This window comes from Panthera leo, chromosome A3 (genome assembly GCF_018350215.1).
Source record: "Panthera leo isolate Ple1 chromosome A3, P.leo_Ple1_pat1.1, whole genome shotgun sequence".
In the NCBI taxonomy this organism is placed as follows: Eukaryota; Metazoa; Chordata; class Mammalia; order Carnivora; family Felidae; genus Panthera; species Panthera leo.
The window spans coordinates 10,833,333-10,845,047 of record NC_056681.1 but is presented as its reverse complement, the minus strand read 5'-3'; the positions used below and the strand labels follow the sequence as shown (position 1 = coordinate 10,845,047).

Here is an 11,715-nt window from a genome sequence, read left to right as displayed (position 1 = left end):
GTTGTGGGAGAGGACACTCGGGGGCCAGATAATTAGGCTGACAAGGCCACTGGAACCCCTTCCGGTCCTCAGGTTGAAGCCACTGGCAGAGAGGATGAGAAGGTGGCCTGGAGTCAGGCGGCCTGGGGCTGCGGCTCAGCTCTGCCCCTTGCCAACTGAGGGAGATGCTGGGGAGGCGTCTCTTCTCTGAGCCTCAGTGTCTGCTTTGGTGAAACGATCTCTGCTATGTGCTTGCTGTCAGAATTAGAAATAATAAAACCTAGCTCCCGTTCTTATGATTATTTTCGTTCTGAAACGGTGGAGCTAGGACCTGGGAAAATATTCATTCATTCATTCATTCCTGCATTCATTCTTCCCACAAATACTTCTCCAGCGTTTTTTTCTGTCTGCCTCTTCCTGTAAGGAGTAGGGCCCCTTTAAGGCTTCAGTGTTCCACGGACCTACTGCTGAAGGCCCTAAATCCTAATCCCAACCATCAGGCTTTGTCTCCATGTTCCATACAGGCACCAAAGGGCAGCACTCAAGTCCTGATGAAGCTGGGCTCCTCGCCAGGAAGGCCCAACGGGTGGCTTGGCTGAGATTTGCAGGCTTCCTTGAACACAGGATGGGAACTACGGAAAAACCCTCAGGCTAACTTGAAGTTGGGAGGGAGTTGTCCAGGCAGTGCTCGAATGAGGTGCCAGGACAAATGGCCCCGAGCGGGCATCTCAGACTTCCGGTCCCCTCCTCCTCCCCAGCAGTGGTGGGAATGAGAGCTGGGAGCCCACAGCGCCTTGCTCTGAGGGACCACCCGTTTGGGACTTCCAGGCTCCTTGTCAGTCTGCTCCGGGCTCCGTTCCACGCACACCCCTTTCTCAAGGATGTCCCCAACTGCCCTGGGCCTCCCTCCCCCATGAGAAAACACAGTCACACCTTGACTGCGTGCTCACCCCCGTACAACAGCTTGCAGGTGTGAGTGTGTCCTCCGCTGGCCCCCAGCTCCTCTGCGAGGCGGGTCACACAGAAGGTGTGTGGGCAGGGCAGGGCGTGGGGAGAAAATCTTAGAATGCGAGATTTTAGTTTTTTGCATGTGTCGTAATTTGTATAACATAATTTAAAAGTGGCATCCTTATGCAATTTATAAATAATTAAACATATCTTAATCACAGAGGCTCTTGGATGTAATGAAAAGGGTTGATTGGAAAGGAAATAACTTTCGTTTAAATATTTTTAAATTTAAATTTTATTTTAGAGAGACACACAGAGAGAGAGAGAGAGGGGGCAGTGGGGGAGAGGGGCAAAAGGAGAGGGGGAGAGAATCATAAGCAGTCTCCATGCTCAGTGAGGAGTCTGACACAGGGCTCGATGCTGTGACCCTGGGATCATGACCTGAGCTGAAATGAAGAGTTTTGAGCAACCCGGATCCCCCTGAAATACCTTTTTAAAAAATTTTTTATTTAAATCCAAGTTAGGTAACATGTAGTGTAATATTGGTTTTAGGACTAGAACCCAGTGATTCATCACTTACACACAACAACAATGCTCGTCCCAGCAAGCACCCTCCTCGATGCCCATCCCCCCTCTAGCCCATCCCCCCACCCAACACCCTCTGGCAACCCTCAGTTTGTTCTCTGTATTTAAGAGTCTCTTATGGTTTCACTCCCTCTCTCTGTTTTTATCTTATTTTTCCTTTCCTCGCCCTATGTTCATCTGTTGTGTTTCTTAAATTCCACATATGAGTAAAATCGTATGATATTTATCTTTCTCTGACTGACTTATCCATTTAGCATAATATAAGCTAGTTCCATCCATGTCATTGCAAATGGCAAGATTTCATTCTTTTTCATCGCTGAGTAGTATTCCATTTATTCCATTCCCTTTTTTAAAAATGTAATTTATTGTCAAATTGGCTAACATACAACACTCAGCGCTCTTCCCAACAAGTGCCCTCCTCAATGCCCATCACCCATTTTCCCCTTTCCCCCACTCACCCATCCACCCTCAGTTTGTTCTCTGTATTTAAGAGTCTCTGATGGTTTGCCTCCCTCCCTCTCTGTTTGTAACTATTTCCCCCTCTTCCCCTCCCCCATGGTCTTCTGTTAAGTTTCTCAAGATCCACATATGAGTGAAAACATATGACATCTGTCCTTCTCTGACTGACTTATTTCGCTCAGCATAATACCTCCCAGTTCTATCCACGTTGCTGCAAATGGCAGGATTCCATGCTTTCTCATTGCCAGGTAGTATTCCACTGTATATATAAACCACATCTTCTTTATCCATTCATCAGTTGATGGACATTTAGGCTCTTTCCATAATTTGGCGATTGTTGAAAGTGCTGCTATAAACATTGGGGTGCATGTGCCCCTGTGCATTAGCACTCCTCATATCCCTGGAGTAAATTCCTAGTAGTGCTATTGCTGGGCCATAGGGTAGTTCTATTTTTAATATTTTGAGGAACCTCCACACTGTTTTCCAGAGTGGCTGCACCAGTTTGCATTCCCACCAGCAGTGCCAGAGGGTTCCCATTTCTCCACATCCTCGCCAGCATCTGTAGTTTTCTGATTTGTTCATTTTAGCCACTCTGACTGGCATGAGGTGGTATCTCAGTGTGGCTTTGTATTTCCCTGAGGATGAGTGATGTTGAGCATCTTTCCATATGTCTGTTGGCCATGGATGTCTTCTTTGGAAAAGTGTCTATTCATGTCTTCTGCCCATTTCTTCACTGGATTATTTGTTTTTTGGGTATGGAGTTTGGTAAGTTCTTTATCGATTTTGGATACTAACTCTTTATCCAATATGTCATTTGCAAATATCTTTTCCCATTCTGTTGGTTGCCTTCTAGTTTTGTTGTTTATTTCCTTTGCAGTGCAGAAGCTTTTAATCTTGATGAGGTCCCAATAGTCTATTTTTTTCTTTTAGTTCCCTTGCCTTTATAGATGTGTTAAACAAGAAATTGCTGTGGCTGAGGTCAGAGAGGTTTTTTCCTGCTTTCTTCTCTAGGGTTTTGATGGTTTCCTGTCTCACATTTAGATCTTTCATTAATTCTGAATTTATTTTGCTGTATGGTGTAAGAAAGTGGTCTAGTTTCATTCTTCTGCCTATTGCTGTCCAGTTCTCCCAGCACCATTTGCTAAGAGACTCTTTTTTCCATTGGATGCTATTTCCTGCTTTGTTAAAGATTAGTTGGCCATACATTTGTGCGCCCAATTCTGGGTTCTCTATTCTATTCCATGTGTCTATGTCTATTCTATTCAGTCTATGTGTCTGTTTTTGTGCCAGTACCATACTGTCTTGATGATTACAGCTTTGTAGTACAGGCTAGAGTCTGGGATTGTGATGCCTCCCGCCTTGGTTTTCTTCTTCGATATTTGACTATTCAGGGTCTTTTGTGGTTCCATACAAATTTTAGGATTGCTTGTTCTAGCTTCGAGAAGAATGCTGGTGCAATTTTGATTGGGATTGCATTGAATGTGTAGATTGCTTTGGGTAGTACTGACATTTTAACAATATTTATTCTTCCAACCCATGAGCACGGAATGTTTTTCATTTCTTTGTGTCTTCTTCAATTTCCTTCATAAGCTTTCTATAGTTTTCAGCATACAGATCTTTTACATCTTTGGTTAGGTTTATTCCTAGGTATTTTATGGTTCTTGGTGCAATTGTAAATGGGATCAGTTTCTTTAATTCTCTTTCTGTTGCTTCCTTATTGGTGTATAAAAATGCAACCGATTTCTGTACATTGATTTTGTACCCTGAGACTTTGCTGAATTCACGTATCAGTTCTAGCAGACTTTTGGTGGATTCTTTTGGGTTTTCCGTGTAGAGTATCGTGTCGCCTGCAAAAAGTGAAAGTTTGACTTCTTTGCCAATTTTGATGCCTTTTATTTCATTTTGTTGTCTGATTGCTGATGCTAGGACTTCCAACACTACGTTAAACAGCAGTAAACCACATCTTCTTCACTTGATCTTAGCCAAAATGCCGAGGAGCGATAACCACATCTTCTTTATCCATTAATCTGTCGGTGGACATTTGGGTTCTTTCCATAACTCGGCTATTGTTGGTAGTGCTGCTATAAATATTAGGGTGCACGTGCCCCTTCAAATCAGCATGAAATACCTTTCTTACCAAGTGAATACAGTATCACTTCGTGCTGGCTCTTGAACTCTTAAAAACAGCCTCTGGCCCATGTTCACAGAGCCCCAGGTGCTCTAGGTGATGTCTAAAATCTCTTCTAGCTCAAAAAGTATACATTCCTGAGAACTGGGTCATTATTTCTCCCAATTCAGTGAGTCCCTCAGAATTCAGGGCTTTAAGTCCCTGGCTAGAACCCTCCCCACCCTGCCTAGTACTAAAAGGCCTACTTCCCTTCTTGGGTTCATACAAACTGTGAGTTCCAGATTTCCCCCTTCAAACTGGCCAGGAACTAGCAACTTCGATGTACTAAGTTGAATCCACGCAGCTGTGGCATGTGTTATAAAGTGCATCCCTGCCACTGAAAATCTGATTTTGTTTCTCAAAATCTTCATTGGAAATATTGAGCTGGAGCAGAGAATGGCATTTGCTCAAGCTCAAATGTGGTTTGCTGTCATTTGAACCGAGTGGGTCCCTCTCCCTTGAGTTTGTACAACTGCCTGTTAATCCTTTTGGTGAACTTTCCCGACGAAAATGATCCTTTGCTTGAGTCAAAACATAATAAACAGGTGGAGGCAGGTGGGGGTGCACTTACTCGAATCCCAGAGCAAATACGAGGCCACAGACTTCCGTTCTTGGCCCCAGCACTTCCCGAAGGAGATTTTGGAGAAAAGGGGCAGAATCGGCAGGTACGCTCCTTCTTGATAGTCTTTCAAACAAGGACACAGCACACGGCACCTGCATTCTCCTCACATGGCCCCGAAGGCCCTGAAAAGTTGGCCTGCCCACCTCGTCAGCCACAGAGAGGTTTGGCAACTTGCCTGAGGTCACTCAGCAGGTCAGTGGAGAAGCCGGAATTTGAACCCAAGTCTAGCTGACTCTAGACGTCTTTCTACCTTGAAACACCTGGAAACACTGGTGAGAGCTGGGACCTAGGGCAGGCACTGCTTGCTCCTGATTTTTTTCTACTTCCTGCCTGGCTGGGGGTGTGGTGAGAGGGTCTGCGCCTGGGAAGGGGTGGGGGGCAGCGGGGTGGATACAGCTCATTAAGGAATAGGAACAGTTCCTCCCTCCCCCCTTCCCTTCCTTCCTTCTTTCCTTCCCTGAAATGTTTATTGAGGATCCTTCTACGCAGTGACTGTGCCGGGCTCTGTGGCTATTGCAGTGAACGAAACAAACTAAATTTCTTGCCCCCAAGGAGCTCATATTGTAGTGGGGGGAGATGAACACTGAGCTAAGGAAGCAGGTAAAAGACATCATTAGGTCAGAGGATGGTCAGTGCTGTGGAGACAAACCGAGGCAGGGAAGGAGGTTTGTGTGTCAGGAGGGGACATGCAGTTAAAACAGGGTGGCCGGGGACAGTCTTGCTGAAAAGGTGATGTTTGAGCAGAACTAAGGGAGCTGGGGGGCAAGTGATGTACATCTGGAGGAAGAGTGTTCCCGGCAGAGGAAACACATGCAAAGGTCCTGGGGTGAACCTGGCATGTTTGGGAACCGGCGAGGATTGGAGCGAGTGACAGGTGATATAGAGTCAGAGTGGTGACGAGGGGGCAGATCACCTAGGTCCCCAGAGGTCTGAGGGAGGTGTTGGGTTTTTTTCTGAGTGAGGTGGGGGCTATGGGAGGAAGTTAGCAGGGAGGAACCAGACCAGTCTGGCTGCTGTATTGAAGCCAAGGGCAGAGTTAGGAAGCTCCGGGAGGAGTTGTTGGTTGTTTGAGTGAGAGAGGACGGTGACTGGGTCCGGGGCCCGGCGGTGGAGAGGGTCTGTCGTCTCCAGCAAGTTACCAATACTGCGAGAGCATCCAGAGCTCCCTCCTGCTGGGAGCACTGGGAACAGTGTGGGACGGGGAGCCGGGGTATGGACCCATCACCTCCCTGGCTGCCACTGGCTGAGGGCTGCAGCCTGCTGGGGAGGGGACTGTCCCCTCCCCCCCCCCCCCCCACACCCCAGCATTTCGGCTGGTCCTGCTTCCGGGCAGGACAGGCTTGCAATGCCCAGGGAGACTCAGAGGTGTTTACACTGAGCAGCCTTATCCAGGCAGAAAGGACCACGAGGGGATGGGGTGGGAGCGCTGGCTGACGGCATCTGCTACAGAGGCCACTTCACCTGCACCTCCAAATCTTGCAGCGGCTCCCTATCGCCTCCTGGGTGATGTCACCTCCTGGGCACGGCCAGCAACGCCTTCGGCAGGTCTCCCTGTCCGTGCACGCTGTCCGTGCAAAGGTCGGCACACATCTTCTGTGACGCACCGGACAGCAAACATTTCAGGCTTCGCGGCCACATAAGGTCTCCCCCTCTGCTGTGGTCGCCCAAAAGCAGCCCTAAGAAGTATGTAAATGAACGAGGTGGCTGCGTTCCCCAACTTTATTTACGAAAACGAGCAGCGGCCACATTTGGCCCAAAGGCTGTTGTTTGCTGTCGTGTATGGGATGGGTGGGAATCGACAGGTAAGTAGGAGCTCAGGTCTTATGAGGATGTTGCTAATAATAATGATAAATAATTATCACCCAACCAAAGAGCCCTTACACCTGCCGCAGGGATCGGTGACAGCTCGCCTGAACCCTAATTACACAACACAGACAGTTTAGGTCCAGATGCATTTCCTGAGCATTATGTTTTCCTTCCGCAAAATCTCAGAGCAGTATTTATACTCGAGGAAATTTAATTAAGACCACAAAAAGATCTATGCTTATACAACTAACTGCCTGGTTTAGCTCACAGTTAATTTGAAGTCATTGGAGAATTATTTGGATGTTGTTCTCCTCCAGCCTGGGGCCCACGACCCTCTCCTTGTCCCGTAATCAAGTCCTGTGGTTTTGTGGCTCTGGAGACCATCTGGCCGTAGCTGGTTGGATATTTCATTCCTTTGCCATTAGGGGCTGACTTTCTCGATACGCCAGAATTGGCTGAATTCTCACACCAAGGGTGATCGTCTTGAATCAAAAGCCTCAGTAAACACATGTGGCCAGCTGTACAGGATTCTCTCTGCTTGTCTTTATCATTAGGGTCCCAAATACGAATGAAAATTCTGTTTTTTCTTCATCTTCACCACCTACTTCAAAATCATATTCTTCTCTGGAACAGGTTTGAAATTTGGACAAATCTGAGTTGAAAATCAAATTATTGGGGCGCCTGGGTGGCTCAGTCGTTTGAGCATCTGACTTTGGCTCAGGTCATGATCTCACAGTTTGTGAGTTCGAGCCCCGCGTCGGGCTCTGTGCCGACAGCTCAGAGCCTGGAGCCTGCTTCGGATTCTGGGTCTCCCTCTCTCTCTGCCCCTCCCCGGCTTGCACTCTATTTCTCTCTCTCTCTCTCTCAAAATAAACATTAAAAGATTATAAAATCAAATTTTTTTATTTACTTATTATTTGGGTGACTTGATAAAATGAGTTTTCTCTTCTCAAAGTTTCAGCTCTTTACCTACAAACGGGAACACTGTTGCCTGAGTCTTTCCTTACTCCACTTCCCGCCCTGCGGCAATGGCAACCACAAGCATTTACAGGCACTTCTGTGTGCCAGGCGCCTTGTGGCAAACATTGCAATCATTATCTTATTACGGTCATCACAAAGACACTATGAGGTTGCAGTTATTCTCATCTCCACTTTAAGGATGGGGAAACTGAGGCACAGGAAGGCAAAGGGCTTTGTTAAAGCCACACGGCCAGTGAGTGCCAGAGCCAGGGCTTGAAGACACTGGGATGAAGGAGAGGTGTTTGGGGGAGGCAGGGAGGGGCTAGAAATGGGTGGTCCTTGGTCCTTGGAGGCCCTCAACACATTACTTACTGAATGAAGGGTTTGCGGGGGGGGGCACGTCCCTTCTCTTAGGTTGGCTCTCTCCCCCATGGTGAGCTTTTGGCTTATCAACCAACTGATTTCCTTTTCAGTTTTTTCTCCAATGTGGCTGGCATGGTGAGACTGGGTGTGGGGGTACCTTGTGCTTAGGAGGTCTCCCCAGACCTTTGGAAGTCCCCACAAGATCAGGGTGGATCCCAGAGAAAAGAAAAATAGGGAGTAAGCTGTTCTAGACTTTATGCGAACAAAGGAGTTCTTGAGGGTTCCATAGTGTATCAGTTAGGATATGTTCCATTGCAAGTAACAGCATAATGAATTAACAGCGTCCTAAGTAGTACATAATAAAGGAATCTGGGGGAGGGTTACTCCACAGGTGGCTTGGTGGCTTAATTATGTCATCAAGGACTGAGGCTCTTTCTACTCTCCTGCTCTACTGTCCTGAATCTGTTGACTTTGCATCCTCAGGCTTGTCTCTCAGTCACAAAATGGCTGCCATAGCTCCAAGCATCTTACCATCACACAATCTCATTAAACTAGCAAGTAGCAGGAGGCCTCCTTCTTGTCACTACTTTCATCAGGGAGTAAAAACCTGCCAAGGAACAAAAGCCTCCCCATTATCTCTCGTGCATCTCACTGCTCAGAACTGGGCTGCATACCTTGCCCTAAACCAAGAAAAGGAGAGTAACCATGCTGGGGACCATCTAGGTTTATCCTCTGGGGCTGGGGGAAAGCATGACCTTCCCTGAACATGCTGGGCCCTACAACAAATTGAGGGGAGGAACCAGCCGTTGGGTTCGCAAAGAACAGCACCTGCCACGGAGAAAGCCATAGTGGCGAGTGGATAAGAAGCGGGTCGTCCGCCTCCTTCTCTCTCAACAGCCCAAGATAAGGGGTCTGGGCTCACCTGGGTTAGAGACCCCTTCCAGGGACCGATACTGAAGTCCCAACTCATAGTGGAGTCCCCCGGGCCGTGTATGACTCCCGCTGCCTGTGTCTCAGTTTCTTACCTATAAAATGGGGACGGATACGGTACCTGCCTCACACAGGTGCTGTGAGGATTGAGTTAATCTGGTTAAAAGACCCAGAACCTAAATGTAACCTGCGCTATGTGAATATTATCTACTCTGTTTATTGGGGCCAAGCAGGTGTCTAAGATGCTCTTGGCTTGTACTGGGCAGGTTCCTAGGACATGCGACTTGCCGTGTGAAGACCAGAACCAGCCAGTGCAAACTGAGACCAGCGGACCACTCGGTAAGGACCAGAAATGAATGAAGCGTGCCGCGAGGCAAACTGGAGAGTGTGCACCTTGGTTATTTCACTTCCTGGTTGTCGCCCTCTTGCCCACCAGAGCTGAGTTTTCAAGAGAAGCCAGACAGCGGGGTTTTTGTCAAATCTCTGAACTGTTGTGTCGTGTAAACATGTTTAAAAAAAAAAAACAACAAAAACCAACCGCACTGCTCGTCCCAAACAAAGCACACTTGCTGACTGCTAACTTCTTGGACCCTCTGGGGACCACCTCCCTCCTTCGGCCCCTCTGCTGAGCTTCCATTCCTAAGAACAGGTGTCTCTTGGCTCTGACACATGCATGTTCCCTGCCTTGCTGCAGTGGTTCCTTTACTCATTCTTACTTGTTTCCGCAGGAAGCACAAGACGGAAATTAAAGAAGAAAAATGCTGCCTAGGTTTGGTGGCTGTGTGTAAAAAGATCTCCCCGATAAATACTGCTTCCAATCGCTCATCTGCGAAAGCCGCACGATGTGAAAGTAAACTCAGGCTGGGCGCTGGGTGGGTGATTCTGTCTCGGTGGCTTGAGGGTAATCAAAGTCAGTCATCTCAGGCCAGGGTGGCCGGCAAGACCGTCAGCCTTCCTTGTCACCTCACGGCTTGTGGCACGTGCAGACCTTACTCTTCTTCAGCGACTTTCTCCTCATCCGATCAGTGGCCTTCATTTCAGGAACTCAGGAAGCTTTCGAAAGCTAGAGGTTGGTGAATATCAGGTCATCCTTTATAAAGGTTCAGGGCCCAGAGAAAATGGCTGTGGATGCTTGTGAAAAATGCATCTGACTCCTCCTACAAAATTCTCTCCACTCTCTTGAGTCTCAGGCACCCAGGTGAAAGTTCTCACTCTCTTACCTCCCTATTCTGATGCTCACACTTGCCTCTGCTCATTCTTGGGGGCAGAGGCATCAGGGTGCTAATGAGGATGCTTGATTCCAACAAGAGTGTTTATATTTGAAACAAGAATCAACTAGCAAACGCGCCAACCAAACCCAAAGGAACACTTCTCCAATGTCGGTAGTTCAGGCAGCTGGCCGTCTGGCCCCGGCTTAGCCTAGCTGGTCGGATAGAGTCTTTTATCTAATAAGGAAATTGAATTTATAATTTGAAACCACTTCACAAAGAGAATTTCAGGTCCAGGTGGCTTCACTGGCAAAATGTTTGAAACATCTAAGGAAGGAATAATACAAATATCAAAAATTCTTCAATGGAATGAGTCCTTCCTTATTCACTTTACCAGGATATGATAACTTTGATAAAACCTGATGACATTACAAGAAAGAAAAATCATAGGCCAATCTCCTTTTTCAGCATAGATGCAAACATTTTAAACGTATTAGCGTATCAGCTTTCGTGATACATTAAAAAGTAACATGTCATGACCAATCAGAGTTATTCGAGAAATACAAGGTTCAACATTTAAAAATCAATCAAGGCCTTTCGGCCGGAACCGCCATCTTCCAGTAATTCGCCAAAATGACCAACACAAAGGGAAAGAGGAGAGGTACTCGCTATATGTTCTCTGGGCCTTTTAGAAAACATGGAGTTGTTCCTTTGGCAACATACATGTGAATCTACAAGAAAGGTGATATTGTGGACATCAAGGGAATGGGCACTGTTCAAAAAGGAATGCCCCACAAATGTTACCACGGCAAAGCTGGAAGAGTCTACAATGTTACCCAGCATGCTGTTGGCATTGTAAATAACAAGTTAAGGGCAAGATTCTTGCTAAGAGAATTAATGTATATATCGAGCACATTAAACACTCAAAGAGCTGAGACAGCTTCCTGAAGTGTGTGAAGGAAAATGATCAGAAAAAGAAGGAAGCCAAGGAGAAAGGTACTTGGGTTCAACCGAAGCGCCAGCCTGCCCCACCCAGAGAAGCACACTTTGTGAGAACCAATGGAAAGGAGCCTGAGCTGTTGGAACCCATTCCCTATGAATTCATGGCGTGATAAATGTAAAAAAAATAAAAGACATCAAGACTGTAAAAATAAAATAAAATAAAATAAAATAAAATAAAATAAAATAAAATAAAATAAAATCAATCAAGGCAATTTCTCATATTAACAGAATAAAGGCAGAAGTATCATTTTATTATTTCAATATAAGCAGAAAAGGCTTTTGGTAAATTCCAGCATCCAGTCATTAAAAATTCTTACCAAACTAGGAACAGAAGGGAACCTCTTTAATCTGATAGGCTGTATCTAAAAAAAAAAAAACAACTTGATGAAATGTTGAAAGCATGTTTGCTATCATGGCTGGTATCCAACATTGTACTAAGGTCCCAGCAACTACAGTAAGGCAAAAGAAATTAAATGTGTAAGAATTGGAAGGAAGAAATAAAATCATCAACAGATGACTTATTTGAGTAACTGGAGCATCCAGAGGAGTCTAAAGGTAAATTATTGATAAATAAATGAATTTTATTAAATTCATTAAATCAAATTAATTAAAGTCTCTGGATACAAAGTCAACATACAAAAATCAATTGCTTTTCTATATAACATCAAGAAACAATTATAAAGTAT

General features: G+C 46.1%; 1 pseudogene; it reads left to right on the top strand.

Annotated features, from left to right (window-relative positions):
• The first annotated feature begins 10,631 nt into the window (after positions 1-10,631).
• On the top strand, positions 10,632-11,177 carry LOC122215408 (annotated as a pseudogene).
• Positions 11,178-11,715: the final 538 nt, after the last annotated feature.